A 19,712-nucleotide genomic window follows, 5' to 3' on the forward strand; every position below is an offset into this window, starting at 1 on the left:
TTTTTCCAAACTACTTGTGATATCAGCCAATACAAAGGTGAAAGAGGATGCTGGCAGAAGGCTGATTTTATCACAACTCATAAACAGCAAAAGAAGAGCCTAACACTTAGCTCTCAGACTGATACAATGTACCTAGACACCTGTAGTTGAGCTATGTAAAGAAGCTAAGTCATATAACCATATGTAAGAAGGCATGCCCAATGCTGTATCCTAGGAGTTTGCCTCTCTTTTGTTAAAGTAACAATTTAAAAATATTCCCAGGAACTGTCTGCTAATCTAGCAGAGGAACCATTGGTGTGGCATCAGCCATTGCTCTACCCTAGGTATTATCCAGAAGAGCTCCTCAGGGTCCCTGAGCAGAGAAAAGAAATGGGATTCAGTTCAGAGCCCTCCAACCCAATTTTCTACAGTGGGCAGCCCTGCTAGCCACCTCTGCCAAGTCTTTAATTGCTTTGGAAATGGTGCTCTCATTCTTCAACTGATGGCACTCACCCTCCTGGAGAAGGCTAGAAAGCTCTGGCAGGGAATCCCTGAGAAAATGATAGCACTGGCCTTACTGTTGTCCATATGCTGCCATCAAAGCACTGAGTACACACATGTGCACATAAACACACATGAGCACACTTGAGAGGCTCCTCAGAAATATGGAAAAAACTCACCTCAAAACAAGGTGGTTGCCCAGGCCACTCAGCTATCCTCAGGCAAAGTTTAGCCTCTCAGCAATGCTAGCCATCCTTCCCAGAGCTTATTCTTCCCACAGACCCTCCACAGTTTATTCCAACATCTGCCTCCTCTCTCTCTCTCTCTCTCTCTCTCTCTCTCTCTCTCTCTCTCTCTCTCTCTCTCTCAAGCACAGATCCCTGGGTTTAATCCATAGCACCACTTAAACAGGAGTGGTGGTGCATACATATAATCCCTGCATTCTTCCCTACAGGAAGACTGTAAGTTCAAGATTATCCTTGGCTGCATAGCAAGTTCAAGGCCAGCTTCCAATGCATAAGATCCAGTCAGAGAGACAGGGGAGAGAGGGGGAAAAGGAGAGGAGAGAGGGGAGAGGGGAGAAAAGAGAGAGGCGAGTGAAGAGGGAAGAAAGGCAGGCAGACAGGCCATAAAACCAAAAGCTAACTAACCAACCACATCCTCTGAAGAATCAAGATATAAATAGTACCCAAATGTTCAAGTTCTGATACTGATTGTTAAAACAAATCCTCTTGGAATCTACCCATCTTCCACAGTTCATAGTCTCAGCTTAGAAGGCACATCTCCAGCTAGCAAGCACATGGCTGCTTTTATATATAATAGCCCTCTGGCTTTCTTGAGTTGGCCATTAGGCTTTAGAAAGAGTTAAGTATTGAATATATTGTTTACAGTACAAAGGGAGGCAGTCCTGGTTGAGGCAGAATCTGGCATTTCTTACGCATAATTAATGAAAATCCCCCAACTCTGAATGTAGCAACAAAGGCCCTGTCTTAGAATTCCCTCCTTCTCAACAATTCTCTGTTGGATTCAGTACTTTGTAGTTAATATTACCTTGACAATCAGAGAAGCTATAATACATTAATGAAACCTAGCCTAGAAAATCAGATTACAGCTTTATTAACAGTTTCATAATTGAGGAATCTCTACTATGGAAGGCCTCATCTCTGGATATGTAAGAATCCTCTGTTTATGCACACCCCTGGACCAATCAAACAACAGTCATCACTAATAAAGGTTTATTTAATTCTCACAGTAAAATTTTAATATCACCAGCAGCCTGGGGAAGCTTTAGCAAGTGGGTTTGCTTGACATCAGATCGTTTCCATTCTGCCAGTCCCAATACTTCTTAATCTTTAATATCAAGGCAATTAAAATTAATGGCCACTCATCTGCAGCTACTGTGGGCAGTGTTTCCTTGACATCAATTGTTTGATGGGATTACCTAGAGGTTAAACTAACAAGCAAGGTTTAATTGGAAGCAATGAAAGAAGCAGCGATCATACGTTATGTTTAACCTGCATAACCACATTTAAATGAATATCTAGAAATGTTAAACTATTTCTCAAATTAAAATATGCACATCACACACATTCTGATATCACAGATTGGGGTACTGCGGCAATCAGCTAGTGAGTTCAGACTGCGCAACCCAGAGCAGTGTAATTAATATAGAAATTGACACCTAAATTCAGAAACAGTTTTCATCTTTTAGAAATGGATACAATTACTTGCAGAAGACCCATGGTTACTCAGTGGGAAGCACAAAAGTTATAGGGCACGTGACCCCTCTTGCAACAGTGCTCACAACAGATCCAGGCTGCAGAACGGGCCACTAAGGACAGCCTGCTCTACTGCTGAACTGTGATGGTCTGTACATTGGTCTCTCAGTGGAAACAGGCAGGAAATTGGTAAGGGGAAATGGACTACACTGTCCTGTTCTTCTCTTCTGAGTCCCACATCAATGATTTACACCTCTGGCTGTGAGAGGGGCAAAGGACCAAGCAAGAATTTTAAGATTAATTAAAAATGAGAATAAAAACATAAGCACTTTTCTACTAACACTTGGTGTGCCTGGCCCCAGATAGAGCATCTGGAAGTCGGAGAAGCGAGAAGGGTACCTGGAAACTTTCTCCCAGGTCAAGTGACAGTAAAAGCCTCCAGTCTCTTCTATATGCTAGAAGATCCATGTCCCCTGCATATATCCTGCAGATGACCACTTCAAAAGACAAAGCTCTTTTGGGGTTGGAACAGTTTTTTTGGCTCCGTGGTACCATGTGCAAGGAGGCCTTGGGTTCAATCTCTAACATCAAAACAAAACAACAACAGTAATTTTACTGATTGGAAAGCTCTCCAGCTTCTCAATATGACTTCTCCTTACCCTCTCACTTTGAACTTTCAAGCCAAATAGTCAAGTCAGATGCAGGTATGGCCATATGAAGGCTAAATGGCTAGGGCTCACATTCTGCTTTCACATCTATGTTGTCACTTACAAGCTGAGTGACTTTGCACAAGTTGAATCCCCTTTCATATAAAATGAGTGTGATAGTAACACACCTTCCTCATAGAATGGTTGAGTGTGTTGGTGATCTAGGCACATGCATTATCTGATCACTATTAGCTATTATTATTCTCCACGTTTTATCAATGAAGGAACAAGACAGCTAGACCATTCACAAGTTGCCCAAACCATACAACAAAATGTGATTGATCTAGACTTCATTGAAGGACTTCCCATCAGTATTTTCTGTTTTTCTGAGAATGTTTACCGAGCATGTTATTGTCAGTATTGCCCTAAGTGCTGTGGGGAGACAAAAAGGTAACTACATGGCATAAGTCATAGCAGCCCCTCAACACAGTTAGCAAATCTTGAAGGATATGATGAGGTCACACTGAGCTAGAGAGATGTCCTAATAGGTCTGAGAACTTAGAGGGACCTTCCGAGGTAAGGAAGAAGCTAAACTGAGCCTCAGCAGTTTCATTCCACTCCTAATTTCAGTGGCAAACCCTCCAGAAGCTCACACCAACACAAATAGCTACAGTGAAAGCTGTGGCCTCCTCTATCCTCAGACCTCAGAGAGTATTCACTTCTCCAGCTCCTTGCCTCTCATCTCTCTTTTGGTGGTGATAGAGGCAGGATCTGAGGGGAAGATGAAAGAGTAAGCTGCATTTTGGGTGAGGGAGGAGAGGCACTGCTGTGTGACAGGTGAGATCCCTGCAGGTGGGCCAGCTTTGTTAAGGAACAGACAGGTAGAGCCTGCCGGTGTGCCTTGAAGGTATCAGATTGCTGTAGCCCCAGGGTCCACCGCTATGTGGTAGCTGATGGCAAGAGCAGGTGGAGCTGGGCCTGTCCATTGCTGAGGGGCTGTGAGCAATTTGCTAGAATCTTCCCTAAAGTAATTTTGAAAAATCATGTACTAGCTCACACATTTTTTATTCCTTGTACATTTTTAAAGTTGGCATCTACAATTTTTCATTATAAGTCTTAGAGTTATAAACAATGTTATTCAGTATTTCATATATGTTGACATTTCAAAATAAAACTGCAACACTAGTCTTTAAGATGTAGCCAGCCAAACACAATAGCACAGCAATTCAAATGACCCACTTTAAAACATATAAGCTCCCTTTTTGAGGTTCAGGATCTTACATTCTTTTTGTTCTTAAAAGTACATTTCCATTTTATTTCTCTCCCATATTATCCTAATGTGATATACTTTTATGCTTTTTAGCATAGGAAATAGATGGAAATTTAAACATTTAAATTGTTTTTATTTCCTATAATTATAAAGCTATACATGTTTGATATTCCCTTCTGGATTAAGCTGTCATTGCACTAAATCTAAAATTGGTGAAAGCAATACAAATACTTATTTTGATAAATAAAAGTACTTATTTTGAACCATAAGTGTAAAGTTTATTATACATATTTTTTTGATCAGAGAGGCAGAGGTTATAAAATTTTGAACAAAGCATAGGATATTACTAATACAGTTCATATTAGCCCTTTCTGAGGACCAAAGAGGAGCTCGTACTTTAGGGCAAAAGGCTCTGAGGTACTGGGTCAATTATTCCTTCTTTTAGAAAATCAGAGGAGAGATGGGAAGTGGGAGGAAGGAAAAAACAAGTGACAGGAAGCTTCCTGCAGCAACCTTAAGAGGATGGGTTTGAGGAAGGATAATACACACTCATACAAAAGATCCATTGGTGAGAGTTTAAACCTTCTGCATGGATGTCCTTGGGAGCATCACCAGCTGCTGCTTGGAGCACTAGGGCTCCCCTGGAAAATGCTGCCTGAAGTGGTTGGGCTAATTCTGGCTAGGAATTAATTCTTCTGTGGCCACAGCCAGGAAACTCTAGGACAGGATATGCCTAGAGAAGTCCTTCTTCACTGTAAGCATGGGGCTCACTTGGGTAACCACTCCCATTGGATACAAAGAGCATCTGCAGCTAGATCAAGAATAAACTGGTCAGCTCCAGGAAAAGGTATTCAATTTAAGAAACGTGTGTGTGTGTGTGTGTGTGTGTGTGTGGTGTGTGACTTGTTATTTACAATAACTTTTCCAGAGATTATGTCAACAACAACAACAACAACAACAACCATATATATATATATATATATTCTCTAAGGAATTAGATACTTGTATAAAGATATTTACCTCAATCCTACTTATAATAATAACAATAAAAATAAATAATATGTAATAATAACAACAAAAATATATAGGGACCTGTATGATAGAAAACAATTATTGATTACAGGTCATGTTGAAGAAAAATACTTATTGGCATGGAATTATTCATAATGTACTGCAAAGAGGGGAAAAGTTAATTTTTCCTTTCATACAACATGAGGTGTGAAAATATCCACAGATAGACATAGATGCACACATATATATATATGTGTATATATACACATATATGTATTTATATGTGTATGTATATATATATATATATATATATATATATATATATATATATATATATATATATATATATACTTGTATGTGTGCACAGGAAGGAAGTGTCACCCCAACCATTTAAGTGTGGTCATGACTAATGGTGGATCAGATATGAATTCTGTAAAATACAAACATGGTAGTGTGTGGTGTTCTCATACACATCAAGACAGCCATGTCAGTGGGCGATCACCAGCCTGTCTGTACTTCACTGTCTATAGAAGTGTCATTATGCAGTTTTGCTTCCAAAGCAATTACTGAGAGCTGAATATGATAGCATATGACTGTAGTCTCAGCACATGGGACACTGAGACAGGAGTATTGTTTGTGCCTAGGGGATCAAGACCAGACCAGGCAACACAGTGACAATAAACACATACTACTAAAAGTCACAAATACTTAAGAGTTTTATGCTGGGCCCCAATGCTACAGAAAGAATCAACTCTAATTCCTTATCTGGGAGAGATTTCAAGTACCAGAATTCTGAATACAAAGTTAAATCACTTTGTAAATCTCAAGCCATTAAAATTTCCGTACAGCTTTGTATTTAAGAAAAATTCCATGTTAAAATAAAAGGCTAACCCATCTACAATGTTTATACAGTCACCAACAGGCAACTTATCAGCTGGTTTTAATTGTATCTTACATTTCTATTTCTATCACATTTATCTACCATGTTAATAACAACATTAAGTAAAGGAGAAAGCTATCACTTTGAGACTTAATCTGCACAAGTGCAGGTGCTAGCTCTTCCTCCACAGCAGACCACGTCTGGAAGAAGAGATATAGCTAACATGAAAGCACCACTATTGAAATTAGCAAACTGAAAATTTATGAAGCACAGCTCTTGACAAACTTGCCACTGTGTCTCTTCATGTTTACCTGTGATGCATGCTTTATGTAGTGTGCCTAATTAAGCAAACATTATGCTGAATGGGAAGTTGTGTAAAATGGGACATGGTAAGTGTAACTGCATGGTTAATGTTTTACTTCTATCAAATAGTTTCTCCCTTATCGATATGTTCTTATCCCATGCTATAGCTCAGTTTTAAATGAAGGATAGAGCCAGGTCTGTTGAACTTCTAAAGCAAATATGTTGGTAAACACTAAACCTCATTTCATTCACTCCTCTGCCCCCAAGGCAGGCATCTGGCAGCTTCTGGAGGGCAGCAAGCCTGTGTGATATATCTCCCCAGAGGCTGTAAAGGACAGGCAGATAAATGGTCCTGAAAGCTAACCAGAGTACCAGCTCTGCAAGTTCCTGCCTACCTGTCTTCCTGTCTACTGTAGGCCAGTCATGACAGTTAAGGCTCACCTGTCCTGGGCTACATTAGGGATTATGACATCCACTCATGGTGCTGCTGTAAAAATTCAACTTTCCAGTACAAAATGATAATCCCAATCTTTTAAATTTTCACTTTAGAAAATAAACTGCAAATATATAACAGGCTTGAAAACCAACTTTTGGAACACAGTTACTTCTAATGGAAGAACCAAAAAACTTGAGATTTGGCTTCCACGTTATTTGAAGTAATTTAAAGCCAGTCAATTTAAAATACTAGTCAAGAACAGTATTTTTGCTTGTCTGTTTGTTGGAAGCTGTGAAAGATTTTATTGCCATAATGTGCTGACACCCTTAGAGTTTGGCTTTGCTCTATCTTCTCTACACATGAAAGACTGATAACCACTCGTGACATTCACAAAGAGCCTCATCTGCAAGAGTCTATAAACCGTCAGCCTCATGGCCACAGTACACACAGGATGACACCGCTCATCTTCCTAAAACACGTGCTGAGAGTAGCTTCCACAGATGGTGTGTCCTTTAAGATTACTTCTCTTTCCTTCCCTCAAAAAAAAAAAAATTCTCCTACTTCTAAAAATAAAACTAGGTTAGGTAAACACTCCATGCTTTTTTTCCTGGGCTCCAGAGAAGCCACAGTCTCACAACAGGGGCACTGCAGCTACAGAACAGCTCTGACTAGTGTGCTACAAGGTGGAACTGTCATCAGGTAACACAGTATCCCAGAATTCAAACCCAAGGGTGTTCTAAATAACAGGGCAGATTTTTACCCTGAGATGTTTCATATAAATCTAATGATGGTAAATAAAAACATAAAATTTTATCCAGCGCTATATAAAAGTCCTAGCCAAGCCTTGTTTATTCCAGCACCACTGCCTAGCACACACATGCCAGTTTCTTTTGAAAAAAATGCAAGAAAATGTCATTGACTTCTTTTCCTTCTCTTCATTATTGTTTCTTACAATGTTGGAGGTCAACCTAGGGCTTCCCACACATGGTGAACACCTGGTTCCTGACTGACTTCATTTTAAAGGGGGATATCTAACCTTAAAAGGAATCCTGCTCTTGAAAATACATGAATACACCTTGCTTAAACCACATTATATGCATTTAAAGAGTAAAGACAACAGCAAGGCTAGGTCTGTGAGAGTTTAAGAACAGACATATTCCTTGCTCACCCTGGATCTCAGCGTTTTGGAGTCTGTGAGAACTTGGGGGCTGACAGTTGGGGTTAGTACACTGATTTGCTGGTCAGAACCTCTAGTTCCTGATTCCTCTCTTGATTAAGTCCAATGATCAGCTCCCAGCCCCAAATGCTGGCTGAACGGCTGCTAAAATAGCAATGACTGGGTGCTCATGACAAATAAATTGTACTTCGATCTTCAGTGATTTCAATAAGCACTGAACCTCACAAAGAGATGTCAGGACTCTGAGCTTACAGACAACCATTAAACAGCCCACTCTAAGTCCCAGCACTACCAAGGTGGGTACCTTGGTCAGAAATTCTTCTGCCCTTGGCTATACTGATTGGACATGGATTTACAATTGGAATACAAATTTCTCAGAATTTATGATATGAAAGAGCACTGCCGCTGTCTATTTTGGGTTATGAATAACTAAAATGAGTTTTGGCTAGGAGCTGGTATAACTGTAGGACAATAGTTTAACAAGTTGAATGAGACATGAGAAAAGGAAAATTACCACTCTAGAATGTCCCTACTTTGGCCTTCTATTGCCAACTGAGATGGTCCCAGTTAGGAAAATCATGAGTCCTTTAACCTCTTTCTACCCCTGGGCTCCAAGATCTACTAGTGCAAATTAGAAACTCAAGCCATAGTATTCATCCTACACATCTCATGAGTGTTGGAAAGGCACTGTGTTCCCCAAAGCAAGCCCCATTGTCATTGCTTTGACCTCTTGCATGCAGTCTTCCTTTTACCCTCCTTCTGTTGGTCACTACACTTGTGCTAGCAAGCATAAACATTAACAAAGGCCAACAAAGCATTCCATATGTGGCGATCAATTCTCTCAACAATCAAATGAGCTAGGTTTTATTATTTTCCCTATTTTATAAGCAAGCAAACAAAGACATAAAGAGTCTTTTAATGACCTTTTCAGACATTCAGCTAGAAAATAGTGGAACACATAAGCAAGTGATGCTGGTCTGAGTTCAGAAAGCAGGCCCACCTACTCACTTTCTTGAGGCTCCCATTTCTACTTAGAGACTCATCTTTTAATTCCATTTCTAAGAATAAAAACTACAAACACATGGCTCATGATGAATACTAAAGGACTGAACACCCAAGTGTTTACCTAAGTTTATACATCTATGTGAGGGTATGCACATGTGAATACAGGCAACCATGGAGGCCAAAGACATTGGATGCCCCAGAGCTGGAGTTACAGGCTGTTATGAGCTGCAGCATGTGGTTACTGGGAACTGAACTTAGGTCCTCTGAAAGAACAGTGTGTGTTCTTAACCATGAGGCATCTCTCTAGCCCCATAAAACAAATTTTCAAAGAAGCAGTGTTCACTTTTGTTGGAGTATAGTCTATTTGTCTTCAATTATGGTCATCTCTGCCTTTACTTTTACTATTTGACCTCCTTTCTAGTCTTCTTAGTCTCATATTAGCTTCCCTTACTATTCTGAGATGGTTCCCTATCACTTACCTCCAGCTATTTGTGTGTATATAAGTACAAAATATATACATACACATACTATAATCAATGTATACATAATCTATATACATGCATTTAAATATATTTTTCCAAGCAAAACCTTAGAAGTCAATGAAACTTTGACATACCTGTATTTACATTATCACTTAACTAAATTGTTTTCAAAATTCCACTGTGTATTCTTCATTAACCCAGGGGTTAATTAAAGATGTTGGTTAAATTCCAGACATTCAGAAATTTTCTACTGTCTTTTTATTACTGATGTCTACTATAACTCCACTGTAGTCAGAAAGTATACTCTGTCTTAACTTGTTTAAAATGTATGAAGGAGCTTCATGTGGTAGAAGTTGTCTGTTATTCTGGCCCTCAGAAGGTGGAGACAAGAAGATGAAGTTACATAACAAGCTCAAGGTCAGCCTGGACTACCTGAATCCCTGTCCTTCCCCAAAACCTAAATAAATAAATAAATAAATAAATAAATACATAGAAAAATAAAATGTAGTAGAGGAGGTTCATTAGCCCAGAATATATAATGTCTAAATTGTTGTACACACACACACACATACACACACACATGCACACATATTCTGTAACTATTGGATATAGTATTTTATGTAGCTGCAAATTTACATTCAAATCTTCTATATTTGTGATAATTAAATGCTCTAGAACAACCAATATCAATACTAATCTAGAATCTACAAGTGGTCAGAACCATTGCAGAGCCTTTGGTTCAGAACTTACAGAAACAGGGCCCTGAGATCCGAATTCTGATGGACAGATCATTCTTATGCATGCTAAAGCTTGAGAAGCAGAAGCACTGTTTTGTGTCCATGCTGCAGTGTGGATTTGTGTCCATCTGCTGCTCAGGAACACAGAGATATAGAATTCTTCTACTGTGATTTTTTTTGGATTTTAATTTTCTTTGAAATTACTGAATTGCTTTCTATTCTGAGTTGATGTTATCAAGTGCTCACAAACGGAGAGTGGCTATCACAAGATTATTTTGTATCACCCGTAAAACCTTCTGTCTTGAAGTATTTTGAATCTGGTATTGTTTCCTGTTGGCTATCGTTTGCCTGCTAAATGTTTTTGAGGTTACTACTCTTGTTTTTCCCATATTCTTATATTTTAAGTATATCGCTTAAAGAATATATAATTTTCCTCTTATATCCTATTTGACTATGTTTAGAATATGATTATTGACATACTTGGGTATCTCATAATCCCAAAAGTACTTCTAATCTGTTTCACTTACTCTGTATTCCCTCCCCCTTTTATCTCCTTGGTATTTATTTGAAAATTGCATAGCCCTTTAGCACCCTTAAAGCAACTAAAGATTTCAGTCTTGACCACTCAAGATTAATTCATCACTTACCAGGCACTATCATCATATATTTTAATTCTGTTCATACTATAAACAAAGTAGGACATTAGCATCTTTGTGCAATAGATTTTGATTCAAACCCACCCAGCTACCCTCTGCTTACCATATTCTACGGCTTCCATCCAGCCTGGAATCTTTTACTTCTTTATGAAGATTTGTGAGTGCACACACATACACACCCCACAGAGAGACAGAGACACACACATTTTTTAAAGGTAGAGTGAGACAAATTCTTTCAATTTTTCATAAAAACATCTTTATTTGATTTCTATCAAAAGGCATTTTGGCAGGTATGGAATTCTCAACTGACATTTGCTTTAAATTCATCTCTTTGACGATGTCGATCCTCCCTGTCACAACTTTATTATTCAGTTAAGTTAGTGGACAGTATAAGTGTTGCTTTTATAGCACACTCTTATTTCCACTCTGGATACTTTAGTTTTGACTATTTAACATGGATTACTATTTATTTATTCTGTGTGGAAACTACGGCTCTTCATAAATTTGGGGCTTAGAATCTGCCATGAGATTTGCAAAGCACTCATTTATTACATTTAAATTAATATGCATTGCTAGTGCTAGAATTATTTTTCACAAATCTAACCATGCATCTCTTCAGAATACCTCTCCTTATTCTATGGGATAGTACGTGTCTTAGTCAGGGTTTCTATTCCTGCACAAAACATCATGACCAAGAAACAAGTTGGGGAGGAAAGGGTTTATTCAGCTTACTTCCACATTGCTGTTCATCACCAAAGGAAGTCAGGACTGGAACTCAAGCAGGTCAGGAAGCAGGAGATGATGCAGAGGCCATGGAGGGATGTTTCTTACTGGCTTGCTTCCCCTGGCTTGCTCAGCCTGCTCTCTTATAGAACCCAAGACTTCCAGCCCAGGGATGGCACCACCCATAAGGGGCCCTACCCCCTTGATCACTAATTGAGAAAATGCCCCACAGCTGGATCTCATGGAGGCACTTCCCCAACTGAAGCTCCCTTCTCTGTGATAACTCCAGCCTGTGTCAAGTTGGCACACAAAACCAGCCAGTACAGCACTTAGCACCATGTAAGATTATATACATATAGCCTAATAATTATAACCTTTTTGCTTGCTATTATGTTATATGATATCTTATATAATTGCTCATATAACAATTATATGAACTATATTAATATGGGTCATATCATATATATGTGCTCATGGATGTGTGCATATATGTACATACATGTATCTTTTCTTTCCTGATTAGAATGTTAATTCCATAAAGGCAGGATGATCTCTGTGGCATTCATGATACAACACTGCCCAATGACTCTGAAGTTGCTAGTTGGATATTATTAGGTTAATAGACACAAGTAAGATATCTAAACCACTCTGCCTCATTAAGTGTAGGCCCTCCCCAGTCAGGCTCTATTTTGACTTTCCAATACCTATTATCTTAAGCCACTTACTCAGCAAATGTTTCATGTCTGGGTTGGATGCTGTTAGGCATTAAGAATATAGCACTGAATAGGACAACCAGTTCCATCCAACATGGAGTTTACCATCTCTAAGTGAATACCACTCAATAGTTCAACCCTTAGAATTATGCTAAGAGCTGTGGAAAAAAAGGGAGATATGAGAATATGCAGGGGGCAGGGTATAAACTGGCTATCAATGAAAGCTAGCTCTGAAGGAGCAGAAATTAGTACACTGTTTTCCATGGTTCTTGTGGGTAGAGACAATCGCAGAAAAACACACACATACTTGCTACTTAACACTTTCTGACTCTGACAACCACTTATAGGTGGTTTTCACATATTTTCTCACAGAGGCACCCATAAATCTATTTCTAGCTCAATCATACCTATGAGCAAAGCAGGTAGAGATACAAAGACTCACTCAAGGCAACAAAGATAATGAAACAGGAAAAAACTGGGATTAGAGTCCAGGCTGGTCTGAGACTTTGGAGTCAGCAACCTTGATTCCTACAACATCACACAGGATAAAACTAGCTGTGGCTACCTGACAGACCAGCCTTCTGCTGATGGATTTTTCTTTGCTTAGAATGCCTTTCCTTGTTAGTTTCCCTCTGTGGACATCTTATCCATCTATCTCCAGGTTCTACATATCATCTTTCCTACAGGGCCCTTCCTGGTGCTATCAGCAGGAGGTAAGTAAGCCTTTCATCACATTATGTCTGGGCAGAGCTGATAGGTGAGTTAGGACAGAAAAGCAGCCAATAGGAAAGAAAAAGGCAGTCAAGGGCACCTTTGGAGAAGTCAGGGGGTCTGGGCCTACATCCTGCACTAATCTGGGTCTTTGGCCGTGGGCTACACAATCTATTTTCTGATCACTCCTTCCCCTTGCTCTCCACCCTGCTGTGGGCCCTAAGGCTGCCCTCTGCCTCAGGCTTGCCAATTGCTGCAGGCTGGAAGGAGATGAGAGAAAGAGAAAAAGGAGGCCGTGGTATCTACTCCCCTGGCACCCTGCCTCTTCTTAGGGCTCGTTACTGGTTTTTCCCTGTAAAATCCTTCTGAGATTCTGGCAACTCTTCCTGTATCTCTTGGGGCTAAGAGGAAGCAACAGAATCAACTGCCAACATCATCCGTTGTTTCCCTACACTCTGCCCACAGTTTTATAAATAGTCACTTTATTAAAACTGTCTCACATTTTTCTATTTTGAGCATGCCATCTGTTTTCTGCTGGGACCCTGACTTGCAGATTAGCCTACTGCCCTGACAAGCCTCACAGAAGTGAGGCACTAGAAAGGTGAGATGCAGTGATGAGAGACGGGATGCAGAGGGACTAGAGGGAATACACATTTACACAGAAGAAAGGGGCTGGGTACAGTAAAGGAGGGAAAGCTGGAATGCCCACATTCAGATGGGGACTTCCTTTAGGATAGGAAAATTCAAAACCACTTAAGTCTACCATGGGAATAGATTAGTCCCCCTCTTCTTAGATCTGAGTATCTCAAAAGGAGAGGTAGAGAGTCCATCAGAAAAGCCCAGGCTGAAATATGCATACTTGACATTCCTGAAGCAGGCCTAAGAGCAGGCTAACCACTGCCCCATGGTATGCACCCCTTTCCCAGATGAAGCAGGTGTCCCTGGTCTGTACTAGGTGTTACCACCCACTCAAAGCACTCTCATATTTTTACATCTGACTCTTTTATTCTTTATACATTGTTTAGTGACAGCTTCATCTCCACTAGGATACAAAATAGGAGCTTTTAGAATAGAAGGTCTGTTGCCTTTTAAAACAGTGTGAAAGAACCTCCATAACACAATAGCAGCCATTTTCCTCCAAGCTGTTTCTGGTCTATCTACGGCACACTTACAGCCGAAAACCATTTCTGCTGGTGTCTGCTGCCAAAGCAACTGAAAAGGCCTTTATGGACAGCTGAAACAGATATGGTAATTTGATAGTCATCTTTTTTTCCCCCTGCTCTAATAATTACTTTAACGGGCTTCTTCTTGTTTTTAATAGATTTTTTTAATAAGGAAATCTTACTTACAAATTTTAATTAGCTTACTGAATATTCACTGCTTTGGAGTAAGTAGTTTAATGAGTAAGAGACCTCAGACTACTAACTAGCCTAGCTTCTTCACAGCAGCTTAGAGGAAGGATGCAGTCCTCCCCAGAGCCCAGTCTGTACACACCAGCCAGACGCTTGCCTGGACGCCTGGAATACGGGAACCACACTGCCACTGGCAGGGAAAAAAAGTAACAATCCACTTTCTTCCTTTATATCGAGCATCTCTACCCTAGTTCTGCCACTCAAGAAGGCCTGAAATAGTCCTTGTCAAATCATTCTCTGAACCTTAGACTCCTTATCTGTAAAGAACAGGTCAATGTTGTTTGTGTTGGACTGTTAACAGACAGGTCCTGTGCACCAACTTTAAAGGCTTTGGAATGTTGGTTAATGGCATGAATGAAGAAATGAATCTAATGCCACTTAACTTCTACTATTTCTGGTTCTTTTCTGCTTAAAAAAAGATCATTTTTTTTTCATTACAATCCTTTTCAGTATGGCAGCAGTGAAGTATAAGTTAACATTTTTCATTCTAAAAACACCTAACTGAAAAGATAGACTCAAAATCAGAATCAGGAGAACAATGGAGACTTTGTGTCTTTAGAACTTGAATAACCCATGCAAGTTAGCTCTACTCCAAAAGTAAAGGAATATTAATATCCGCTCCACTAATTAAGAAAATGTGACAACTTAAGTATGAGTCTCAGTGTATGTGAAATTTGCAATAACAGCTTTGAGACTCTTCAGGTTACTGTGTGAAAGGGAACTCCAGTTTCTCAGTTGAACTAAGCCTCAGAACAGGAGACTTGATTCTGGTCCAGCTGAATTCTCCACTGAGGACTTGCGTTTACAGCAAACTATGGCTTTCATCTCCACTCTCCTCTCCACTTATGTTTTTACATATGAGCTTTGAGAGCTACAGCACAGGCACTTAATATGTTCAAGGAGAAATTCTTACTTTTTTCTCTGAAATGTCTCTCCTAAATCTTTCCCTATTGTTCTTAATGATAACTCTATACCTGCAATGCTCAGGAAAATGTCATCCATACTCCTCCTCACCTCCAATGTCAGCAGTACTTTCACAATGCATCCAGAACCCAGACCAGTTCATCACCTCCACACTGACATCCTGGCCTAAGCCACTATCATCTTCTGCTTGCATTGCTACAGCTGGTGTCAGCTTCTCCTCACCCCCATGATCTGTTTTTAATCAGCCACCATGGCAATCCTGTTAGAACACAGGTAATTCTGTTGTTCCTGTTTCTCACCTGACTTGGAGTAAAAGCTGCAGCCATCCCCACTGCACAGCAGCCATCTAGACACATGGCCTCTTTAGTAGCTTCCTCTACTCCTCCTTTATGCAGGCTGCTTCCACCCCTGGCTTCCCATGCTGTGTCCTCTGCTAAAGAGCTCCTCACCAACTGCACATACAGTGTCCATGTCTCCAACTCTACCAAGTTCTTTCCTTTCTTTTGCCTAGTAATGAGAACATCTCCAAACCCCACACTCTCCCTCCTTTATTTGTCTCCATAGCATCTATCATTCTCATTCTCTAACTTGCTATTCCCTTCTTGTTATATTTTCCCACAAAAGCTTATGTAATCTCAAGACAGGTTTGTTGTCACAGTGCATGTAAACTTTGGTGATATGAAAAATACTCATACAGAAAGAGGCACACATTCTAGGTATGGAGCGTGATGGATTTTCATAACACAAACACACCCAGGAACCGTACACTCAGAGCAGGAGTCCTTCCCTGACTACTCACTACTCCCCTAAAGGCAACTGCGGCCCTCAGTTCCAGCACCTAAGGGTAACATGGCCTGTTTCTGAGTCTGTTACAAATGGAATCATGAGTCTCTAGCATTATGCAAATACACAGAGCTAGAGTGAACTTTCAGTGCTGAATTCAGTTATGCATAAATAAACCACACTGATTTCCCCATTTCTAGACATTCGCACTGTCTTGGCCGTATGACTACCACTGCCACAGATATTCTACTATGAATCTTGTGGCAAATATCCATACATATTTCTATTAGGTAAGGCTAAGAACCAGTTGAACACTGATAAAGACTTCTATTGTATAGACCAGGCTGGCCTCCAACTCAGAGACATCCACTTGCCTGTTTCCTGAGTGCTAGGACTAAGAGTGTACACCACCATACCTAGCTTTGTTAACTTATATGTAGGTTTACAATGAATGATACTTAAGTCAGTCCCTGTAAACTCACATTCAAATGCAAACATGCATTAATTCTTCTGAAATGCTTTGGATATTCCTTCCTGATCCCTTTTCTCATTCTTCCTTTTGTCAGTCTCCTTGTTGTATTTGACCATGTGTCTCCACATCTGATGTCACGGAGGATGGTCATACACTACATGTGGTCTACAATTTGCGTTTTCACTTGACGTGATGTTTCTAGGCCACATTGGAATTGATACACACTAAAGTTCATCCTTCCATGGCTGTGAGGTGGACCATTATGGGAATTTACTGTTTATCTATCTTTTTAGGAAAATGGACAACTGTGTACTTCAAGTTTTCAGATAGTTTAGTGTTACCAACAATACTCTTGTGATATTTCAGTATTCCTTTTAGGTGAGAGGATTTCCAGGACATTTTCATATAGATGTAAAACTGTAGGTTGACTGGCCTGGGCATTTCTTATATGAATACAATGACCTGGCAGGAAACAGGGGTCCCTGCTGCTGCACACATGCTTAGAACCCTTAGCATGGTTCAACTTAACTTTCTGCCAGTCTATGAAGTGTAAAATGTTGCTTAATTGTAGTTTTTCAGCTATACTTTCCAGATGGCTCCTGAGAATTGGGATGTTTTTATCTAACTGACCCTGTATATTCTATGGCACAATTAAGGTCTCTTTCTACTTTTTAATCAGTTGTCTCTGGGCAGACATAGAGATTGCACTGCTTCTTCTTTATTTATTTTCAGGAATTCTTTGTATATTATGATTTCACATGTGGGTTGCCATTCCTGGCTCCTACTGATTCTTAAGTATTTGAAGCAATAATAAAATTTCAGTTTAAAATTTCAGTTTTATATGTGTGACCAAAAAGTATAGTTAGGATAGGTATGGTAATTCAAGCCTTTAATCCCAATACTTCAAGGGCAAGAGACAGGCAGATCTCTGTGAGTTTGAGGCCAGCCTGGTCTACAGAGTGAGTTCCAGGACAACAGGGATACACAGAAAAAATCCCAACAAACAAACAAACAACAGCAACAACAACAACAAACTGTATTGTTCTTACATGTTTTCAGTATTTTAAGGTAGATTTATATAATCTCTGATGTCTAAATTTAATTGTCTTTCAGTATAATTTGTACTTTAGGGCACATTGTTCTCTTTTCAGAACAGATGATCTGTCAGACCTGAAACACAATTCTTTGTTAAGGACTAGAGACATCTTAATGCTCAGTGGTTAAGAGCACTAGTTGTCCTTTCAGAGGACCCAGGTTTGACTCTTATCACCTACATCGTCTGTCTGTAATTCTAGTTTCTAGGAAATGATGGCCTCTTCTGGCCATGCATGTGCATGATACAGACACACATGCAGGCAAACACCCATATAAAAAGAAAACATTTAAATTATTTGCTGTCACTTCTCATGAACTTGAACTAAAAACTATAAGGAAGAAGAAATCAATGTGTTTAATCAAACAACCATTTCATCCACTTCAGAGATACAGGAAGAGGGATTTGCATGGGAGGGTAATTTTTTAGCCAGGAAGTAGGTGAATCCAGAAAGTTGTGACAATTTAAACAGATACATATCATGACTGCTGAAAGTCTCTGCTGGATAGGACAAGATCAGGAAGCCTGTCTTAAGACAGGTGAGTATCTATGTCTATATTATTTCTGGGTCTTCACCCTCTTCTCAAAACTTTTAAAACAAACTATAGAAAATAAATGGTGTGGCCAGGTGTAAGGAAGATGTCCACAGACCCAACTACTAGGAAGATGGAAACATGAGGACCACTGTACCCACAAGTCTGAGTGAGGCCTAAGCAAGATAGGAAGTCTTAATTTCAAATAAAGACAAGAAGCTGAAAAGCCAGATGTGAACCATCAAACAGTTCAGTGGGTAAAGGAACTTGCGATGCCCCCTCGCACACAGAAACAAATACATGCTTTAAAAAAAAAAAAAAAAAAAAAGTCAGGTGCGATGACACAAGCCTGAAATCCCCACATGGAGGTACCAGCAGGAGGCAGCAGCAAGTGCCAGTGTGGCCAGGCCACACTGAGGAACTCCATTTCAGCACTTCTCAAAGCATAGAAACAATGCAAATAAGTGCACTAAACAGTGTTTTAGAACACTTGTTAAGTATGTTCCCAGTCCCTTTAGAAATGAAATCTCTTGATAGAACAGCCAGAAGAAAACCTTTTATTGTTAATTCCACAAACATATATTGAATATGTCCTAGAACTACATCTAAATTGCTATATACTAAAGCTATCAAAAAAAAAAATCTGGATTATAGAGCTCTTGAAAAGGATATAAGGTATGCTATTCCCCAGTGTCAAATATATTATTAAAAGTTAAAGACAAAGAGTGGGTGCAGAAAAACACATGAAAGGATCCACAACATTCAGGCAGGGAAGCAGACCTGGCTGTCAGCTGGCTCACCACATGAGCCTTTCACTGGAGTTTGGGGACATGCACTGTGCTGTTTAATCTTTATGCTTAGCTTAGCTGGGTTCAGAGTCACCTACAAATCACACCCTGGGACTGTCTGTGAGGGCATTTCCAGAGAATAAAAAGGAGCAAGACACAATGGAGATCAAAGTTCAATTCACAATCCAACCTACAGCCACATACTCCCACCACCAGGCCTCCCTGCCACGAAGGCCTCTATCCTCAAACCGTGATCACAATAAGCCTTTTCTCCCTTCTGTTGCCCCTGTCACGTATTTGATCTGAACAAGATGACCTCAAGCATCCAAGCCCCAGAAAGCCCAACTCAAATCCAAACACTTTCAGTTTGCTCACTCTGGAACCCAGCACATTATACTCAGTGTTTCAAGTGGAAGTCAGTGCTACACAGTCTGTACAGAGGCATTTTCTATTAAATATAACTCTGTACCTGGCAATCTAAATCAACTACATCTTCATCCTGGAGACTGAAGTTCTATCCCTATAATCCAGGAGGAAGCAAAGAAACAACTCCTGAAAGTTGTTCTCTATCTCTGCACACAAAATTGCACACGTGTGCCTGCAACTACATTAAATAAAATATTTTAAAAAGAAACTGGGCAGGAAACAAAGTACACCACAATTTAATAGGCAAAAGAAATTAAGCTTTGAATGAAATCCTAATTATAAGTCAAAGTTGCTCTGGAAACAATATTAGAGCAAAAGTTAAAAAAAAAAAG

The 19,712-nt window shown here is 39.8% G+C and overlaps 1 protein-coding gene across 2 annotated transcripts in view; it reads right to left on the reverse strand.

Annotated features, from left to right (window-relative positions):
• Pbx3 (PBX homeobox 3) overlaps positions 1-19,712 on the reverse strand; it is a 197,609-nt gene that overhangs the window by 6,162 nt on the left and 171,735 nt on the right. The window lies entirely within an intron of this gene.

This window comes from Mastomys coucha, unplaced genomic scaffold, assembly GCF_008632895.1.
Source record: "Mastomys coucha isolate ucsf_1 unplaced genomic scaffold, UCSF_Mcou_1 pScaffold15, whole genome shotgun sequence".
NCBI lineage: Eukaryota > Metazoa > Chordata > Mammalia > Rodentia > Muridae > Mastomys > Mastomys coucha.